Genomic DNA, 7,709 nt, shown 5'->3' on the forward strand with positions numbered 1-7,709 from the left:
GAGAAACACCAGAGGGCTCATCTTATGAATATCTTTCTTTTTTTGGCCTGACCTGTGGTGGCGCAGTGGGTAAAAGCGTCTACCTAGAACGCTGAGGTTGCCAGTTCGAAACCCCAGGGTTGCCTGGTCAAGGCACATATGCAAGTTGATGCTTCCTGCTCCTCCCTCTGTTCTTTCCATCTCTTCCCTCTCTCTGTCTCTTTCTCTCTCTGTGTCTCCTCTCTAAGAAAAAAAAAAAAAAAAAGAATATCTTTTATTATTTATTTATTTTGTATTTTTCTGAAGCTGGAAATGGGGAGAGACAGTCAGACAGACTCCCGCATGCGCCCAACCGGGATCCACCCGGCACGCCCACCAGGGGCGATGCTCTGCCCACCAGGGGGCGATGCCCCTCCGGGGCGTCGCTCTGTTGCGACCAGAGCCACTCTAGCGCCTGGGGCAGAGGCCAAGGAGCCATCCCCAGCGCCCAGGCCATCTTTGCTCCAATGGAGCCTCAGCTGCGGGAGGGGAAGAGAGAGACAGAGAGGAAGGAGAGGGGGAGGGGTGGAGAAGCAGATGGGCGCTTCTCCTGTGTGCCCTGGCCGGGAATCGAACCCGGGACTTCCGCACCCCAGGCCAACGCTCTACCACTGAGCCAACCTGCCAGGGCCTCTTTTTTTATTTCTACTTCTTGATTTTTTTTAGAGAGAGAGAAAGAGAAAAAGAGAGACAGAGAGAGAAATATTGATCTGTTGTTCCACTTGTTTAGGCATCCATTGGTTAATTCTTGTATGTGCCCCACCGGGGAATTGAACCCACAATCTTGGTGTATCAGGACGACGCTCTGACCAACTGAGCTACCTGGCGGGGGACCATCTTATGAATTTCTTTATCCCTAGAGTTGAGCACAGGAATGGCCAAATCAAGTCCTCATTAAACACTTGTTGGATGAATTGCATCATTTTATACACATCACATAACATATATCATATATAATGTTATTGGCATATGAAGACATATTTTACTGAAAGGAGAACTATAAGAAACGTTTACTACATTGCTAATGGAGCTGCCATTATTTCTCTAAGATAGAGGGCCCTTCAAAACCCATACACTGAGGGAGGGAACTCTAAGCAATACCCTGATGTTTAGCATTTCATGCTTCAAGTATTTTTAAAAATTCAGAAAATCTGCTCTTTCATTAGCTCAGTTTTCGTTTTCCATTATTTTAGGGTGAACTTGGTTCCTATGGAGGTCAGGACTTGATAATTACATTCAGCCCTTTGCAATTATTAGTAAGGACCAGGTAACAGCACTGATATTTAATATTTAATTGTTTTTGATCAGCATTAATTAGTCACAGATGCACACCAGATTCCTATTTAATTAAATACTCTTGGGAACATACTGTGGGCTCAGGGATTCTAACCACATCAAAAAGTAAACATTGAACTTTAAAAGTTAGGCCCTGGAGACCCAGGCATCCATGGAGAGGAAATTCCAGATGTCTAGCATTCTCCCTCTTTGCTCAGAAACAAGCCTCCTACTTCCAGATTCCCCTGGAATCTAAACTCTGCGTTTCTGCTGGGAACTTCTAGGCTGCGGCCAGCTCCACTCCTCTCTCTCTTGCATCATCAGTGTCACCCTCCCTGCTGAACCATTCCCATCTACATACAAGCAGGAGTGCGCTCTCCCTCCCTACAAAACCGCTACTGACTCCACCCCCTTCTGTAGCTGTTGTCCCTTTTCTTTGTCCCTCTTTGGAGATACACTCCTTGAAAAGATCGTGCACACTTGCTGTCCCCAATCTTTCTCCTCCTAGTCTCTCTCAACCTCACTGGCTTTTTGACTTTGGCTCTGACGACCCCTCGAAGTCTGTCCTCGTTAAAGTAACCAGAATAGCATCCTTGATGCTAAATCCAATGGCCAGTTCTCCATCTTCATGTGACCCAGCTCACTTCCTTGAAATGTTTTCATTTGGCTTCCAGGAAGCTTTCTTTTTTATTTAGTTTTCCTCCCACAGATGGCATTCCTTCTAATTCTCCGTTGTTGGTTCCTCCTCCTCTCCCCAGTCTTTAAATGTTGGAGGGTCACAAGGCTCAGTCCTGCAGCTAACTTTCTTCTCTGGTTGTACTCACCCCATAGGTGATCTTAGAGAAGCATCTCTACGCACTGAACTCCTCACCATTTCATCTCTGGCACTGACCTCTCACCTGCTTACTCTGCCTTTCTACTTGAATGTTGGCTAAACCTGGGTTCCTTAGGAATCAGAGCCTGAGGCAAAGCTCATATATGGACACACTCTATTAAAGGAGTGCAATCCCAGGAAAGAGCAAATGAGGCAGGGAATGAGAAAAAGCAAACACAGGGGTGATACATTATCAAGCTAGTCACAGATTCCCAAAAAACACAGCTAGTGACCAGGTCACATGGGAACATCTCCAGCAGGCGGGGGTGGGGTGGGGGGACACAATGATTAGAATAGTCTTCCTACCTGGCTCTATGCTTCTGCCCCTGTCCCAACATTCTATTCTCAGTGCAACTGTCAGAGTGGTCTTTGTCAAACACGAGAGATGATATCACTCCTCCCTTCAAAAACTTCTAATGTCTTCCCATCTCACTCAGTAAAACCAGTCTTTGCCACCACTTACAAGGTTCTACACCGTCTGCTTCCACACGCCTCTGACTTCAGCTCCTGTCGGCACAGTCTGTTCCGGCCATAATGCACCTCTGCAAGGCCTGGCAGACTCCCTCACCCCAGGGCCTTTGTACTTTCTCCTTTCTTTCTGTGCCTGCAAGACTCTCCCCCCAGTTATCTGTACGGCTTGCTTTCTCAGCCCTTCAGAGCCCTTAACCTCTCTGTTCCACTGCTTTACAGCCAGAGAAGGCTCCATGGAGGAAAGGGGCTGAAGGATAGAAAAGATAAGGAAAACAGGAAGGAAGGAGTGATCTGTTCAGGAGCCTTTTGGGAAGCCCAAAGTAATTGCAAGAATAGTTTGGCCAACAAAGAGACCTTATATGTGGGGGAGAGTAACAGGGGCCTTGAAGGGGAAGTAAAACCATCCTCAAAAAGGTTTTGAGACCAGGTGGTGACGCAGTGGATAGAGCATCGGACTGCGATGCGGAGGACCCAGGTTCGAGACCCTGAGGTAGCCAACTTGAGTGCGGGCTCATCTGGTTTGAGCAAAGCTCACCAGCTTGGACCAAAGTTGCGGGCTTGAGCAAGGGGTTACTCAGTCTGCTGTAGCCCCACGGTCAAGGCACATATGAGAAAGCAATCAATGAACAACTAAGGTGTCGCAACAAAAAACTAATGATTGATGCTTTTTATCTCTCTCTGTTCCTGTCTGTCTGTCCCTATCTATCCCTCTCTCTGACTCTCTGTCTCTGTATAAAAAACAAAAAACATAAAAAACAAAAACAAAAAAAAAAGTTTTGAATGCTAAGTTAAGGAACTAAGGTGATTATTCTATAGGCATAGGCAACCAACTGAGAATCAAAGTAATTTCATGCACCTTTCCACTGAAAAATGTTATCCAACCAGGACCTCTGGATCAGTGTTTGTTCTGGTGGTCTAAACAGGTCCACGAAGGAAGCAAGAAAAACCAGCATTGAAAAAGAGCAACAAAGCTCAGAAAAAAATTGGTGTCCTTGAGAAGAATTTTCCAGGTCCTTTCAGGAAGTTGATGGGAGAATGGTCTTCGTTAGGCCCCCTGCTGGAGAGCTCACATATCCAATGATGTTGCAACTGGGTGTTGGAAATGGGATTTCAAAACCAACACAACAGGAAGAACGGGAATGTTGGGGTTCTCTTTTGATACTCTTGCATCAGGCCTACATGGCCCAACCTCTCAGATCCCTTGGTAGCCAAAGCTGTAAGATCAAGGTGGTCAGGGAGTGTGGGTGCCACTGCCCTCTCCTGTGTGCCCTGATCAGGAATTGAACCTGGCATCGAGACACTGGCATCCTCCCCAAGACCTGTATTTGGCTCCATGTTAACAGTTCTTAACCTTCTTTGGATCCTGGGTTCCTCTGAGAATCTGAGGAAAGCTATGGACTCAAAGAAAAAAAGATATACATAAATATTTATATATAGTTTTATATCTCATGAAAAGACCCTCTGAAACCCATCCATCGACCTCCCAGGTAAAGGTGTAACTTTAGAACAGTGGTTCTCAAAATGTGTGCCGGGGCGCACTGGTGCGCCCTAGAAGATTTCCAGGTGCGCCTTATGGTATTGCAGAGAAATATGTGCCTGTCAGGGGCCAAAAAACCAACAGGATTTTTGGAGTTTAGATTTTTGGGGGACAGAGGTATGGGGAATTGGCTGTAAGCTGACAGTCTGCCCAACCCCCCACCTCATTTGCCTGATTAGGTTTCAAAAAGCTGTTAAGCTGTGGTGCTGGATTGTTCACACTACCCCCCATGTTCCCCGGAAAGACTGGAGGCAAGTTTCTTCTATCCTTTGTTTGGTGTAAAGTTAAGATAATATGTATGCTGGGGGTTTTGGATTGATGATTAAACATAAGGAATTGTCTCTTGAAGTCTTTTAAGATTTCTATAAAAGAAGAATATGTGGCAACATCTAAAAAAGCTTTGAACATTTTACTACAATTTTCAACATCCTATTTATGTGAATTAGGATTTTCTACCCTCAACACAATTAACAGTAAAAAGAGAGAAATTCTTCAATGTATTGATGAGGAAATGAGAGTTTGCCTCTAAAATATATGCCCAAACATTGAAGAAATTGCTAGGACACATCAGGCTCATGTTCCTCATAAACACAAGAATGAAAAAACTTAATACATTCGCTCTGGGACCTGCCCAATTTACTAAATCTTACTAAGAATGTATCTATATATATAAAAAGATAACGTTTTTGTTGTTTTTTAAAATATTTTAACCCCTTTTTTTACGAATTCTAAAAAGCATAACTCAAAAAATGTAACAGAAAAGTGTTTTTTAATGTCAGAATAAATTTTTTTGTCATATTTATTTCATTTAACTGCTGTAAAAGCACACTTGGACTTTATATTTTTTCTTTAGCCTGACCAGGTGGTGGCGCAGTGGATAGAGCATTGGACTGGGATGCAGAGGATCCAGGTTCAAGACCCCAAGGTCGCCAGATTGAGTGCGGGCTCATCTGGTTTGAGCAAAAAGCCCACCAGCTTGAAGCCAAGGTTGCTGGCTCCAGCAAGGGGTTACTCGGTCTGCTGAAGGCCCGCGGTCAAGGCACATATGAGAAAGCAATCAATGAACAACTAAGATGTTGCAACGCGCAATGAAAAACTAATGATTGATGCTTCTCATCTCTCTCCATTCCTGTCTGTCTGTCCCTGTCTATCCCTCTCTCTGAAAAAAATAAAAATAAAAAATAAATATATATTTGACTTAATTATTATAACATATTTCTCAGAAATTCGTATCAATATATAGTGCGCCTACAATCATTTGTAGGATTTTAAATGCGCCCTTACTTCAAAAAGTTTGAGAACCACTGCCTTAGAAGCAGACAGATCTAAGTGCCAGCTCAGGGCTGAGAAACCCATCTCTTCAGTGAGACAGAAAAAATATTAAGAAGAGGTTACCTAACTTATTTTCTGCCTCTCCCCCCACCCAAATTGTATACCATATTTAGAAATGTTTTCGCAACTAAAAAAAATTTCACTAAGAAACCCCTAATTTTTTTTATTAACCAAACAGAACAGGCAAGTGAAACCCAGTAACCTCATTATGACTGAGTTCATATGGAGAAGCAGATGGGTACTTCTCCTGTGTGCCCTGACCAGGAATCGGACCTGGGACATCTATGTTGGGTTGACTCTCTACCACTGAGAAAACTGGCCAAGGCTGGTTGTTATTCTTAAGCTTGTATCCCACACTGGGACCTTCTGGCCTCAAAGGCAGGGCCATGTGAGAACACAGGTCATCAACTGAGTACCTCTTAGAACCTGGCCTGGCTGGTGCTAGAGATGTAAAATTGAAAAAGACATCATTCCTGTTCCGTCCTTGCTCGTTTGTTTGTTCATTCATTCAACACTAATTCAAGAAATATTAATTTAATACCTTTAATGTACTAGACACTGCGAAGCACCAGGGATATAATGATAATGAGACAAGTAAAGTCTCTGCTTTAATGAAACTTACCTTCTGGTGGGAAAAATGGGGAATGGATGGTGGTGGTGAGAGGAGAGGGGTAAATAAATAGAGAAGACAATTTGCAAGTTGTGAAATGCACTAGGAAGGAAACAATCGGGGTGGGTGGGACCAGATAGGGAATAGAGATAGCAGTCAGGGTCCTGACAGGAAACACATGGTACATCAAAGTGGGACATGGATGAGAATTTAATAAAGTTACTATTTCCAAAGCAAGAAGGGTGGTAATACCGTGGCGTAAGTAACTGTGGTAGCCATTACCAGCATTAGGCCCAAAGATACAAGGGGAAGAAGCAAAAGCAAGAATCTGAAGAGAGAGCTAATAGGGAGGCCCATTTGATGGGAGCTGCTACATGTACATACCCATCAGTAATTGGCCACATAGACTGGGATCCAGCTCCCATGATATCCAATCTAATGTGTTCCATACTAGTTTAGCTTTCCAAGTCTGCCATACAAAGTACTGCAGACTGGAAGGCTTAAAACAACAGAAATTTGCCCTGGCCGGTTGGCTCAGTGGTAGAGCATCAGCCTGGCATGTGGCAGTCCCGGGTTCGATTCCTGGCCAGGGCACACAGGAGAAGCACCCATGTGTTTTTCCACCCTTTTCCCTCTACCTTCTCTTTATCTCTCTCCCCCTCCTGCAGCCAAAACTCCACTGGAGCAAGTTGGCCCCAGAGCTGAGGACGGCTCTGTGGCCTCTGCCTCAGGCGCTAGAATGGCTCCAGTTACAACTGAGCAACACCCCAGATGGGCAGAGCATCGCCCCCTAGTGGGCTTTCTGGGTGGATCCCAGTCAGGTGCATGTGGGAGTCTGTCTCTCTGTCTCTGCTTCTCACTTCAGAAAAATACAAAAAACAAAACAAAACAAAACAAAAACAAACCCCAACCAAATTTATTCTCTCTCAGTTTTGGAGGCTAGAAGTCCAAAGTCAAGGTGTCAGCAGGGTTGGTTTCCTCTTGGTAACTTAGAGGGAGAATCTTTTCCATGCCTCTCTCCTAGAGTGTGGCGATTGATTCCTTGGCTTGCAGACACAGAGGTCCAATCTCTGCCTCCATTGTCACATAATCATCTTCCTTCTGTTTCTGTCGCTGGCTTTCTTCTCTTCTTATTAGGGCATCAGTCATTTTGGATTTAGGGTTCCCCTTATCTAGTCACTCAGTAGTTGGCAAACTCATTAGTCAACAGAGCCAAATATCAACAGTACAATGATTGAAATCTTTTGAGAACCAAATTTTTTAAACTTAAACTATGTAGGTAGGTACATTCCTTATCAAAGTAGCGCCTGCACGTGGTATTTTGTGGAAGAGCCACACTCAAGAGGCCAAAGAGCCACATGTGGCTCGCTAGCCGCAGTTTGCCGACCACTGTATGCAATCTAATCTTAACTAATAACATCTATAATTATTCTATTTCCAAATAAGGTCATATTCTGAGGTTCTGGGAAGGACAAGAATTTGGGGGATGAGGAGCCCAAGGCAAACCAGTACACCTGCTTCAAGGTCACAAAGCATTAAGTTTGCAAAGTGTCTATCATTTTCTCCTCTCTCAGGGACCCTTTCTTTAAATT

At 44.2% G+C, this 7,709-nt stretch overlaps 1 non-coding gene across 1 annotated transcript; it reads right to left on the reverse strand.

The window, feature by feature from the left end:
- Window positions 1-573: 573 nt before the first annotated feature.
- On the reverse strand, window positions 574-649 carry TRNAP-GGG (transfer RNA proline (anticodon GGG)). Its single transcript has one exon. It is a non-coding gene; the product is annotated as a tRNA-Pro (tRNA).
- Between the last annotated feature and the right edge of the window lie 7,060 nt (window positions 650-7,709).

Source organism: Saccopteryx leptura, chromosome 3 (genome assembly GCF_036850995.1).
Source record: "Saccopteryx leptura isolate mSacLep1 chromosome 3, mSacLep1_pri_phased_curated, whole genome shotgun sequence".
Taxonomy (NCBI): domain Eukaryota; kingdom Metazoa; phylum Chordata; class Mammalia; order Chiroptera; family Emballonuridae; genus Saccopteryx; species Saccopteryx leptura.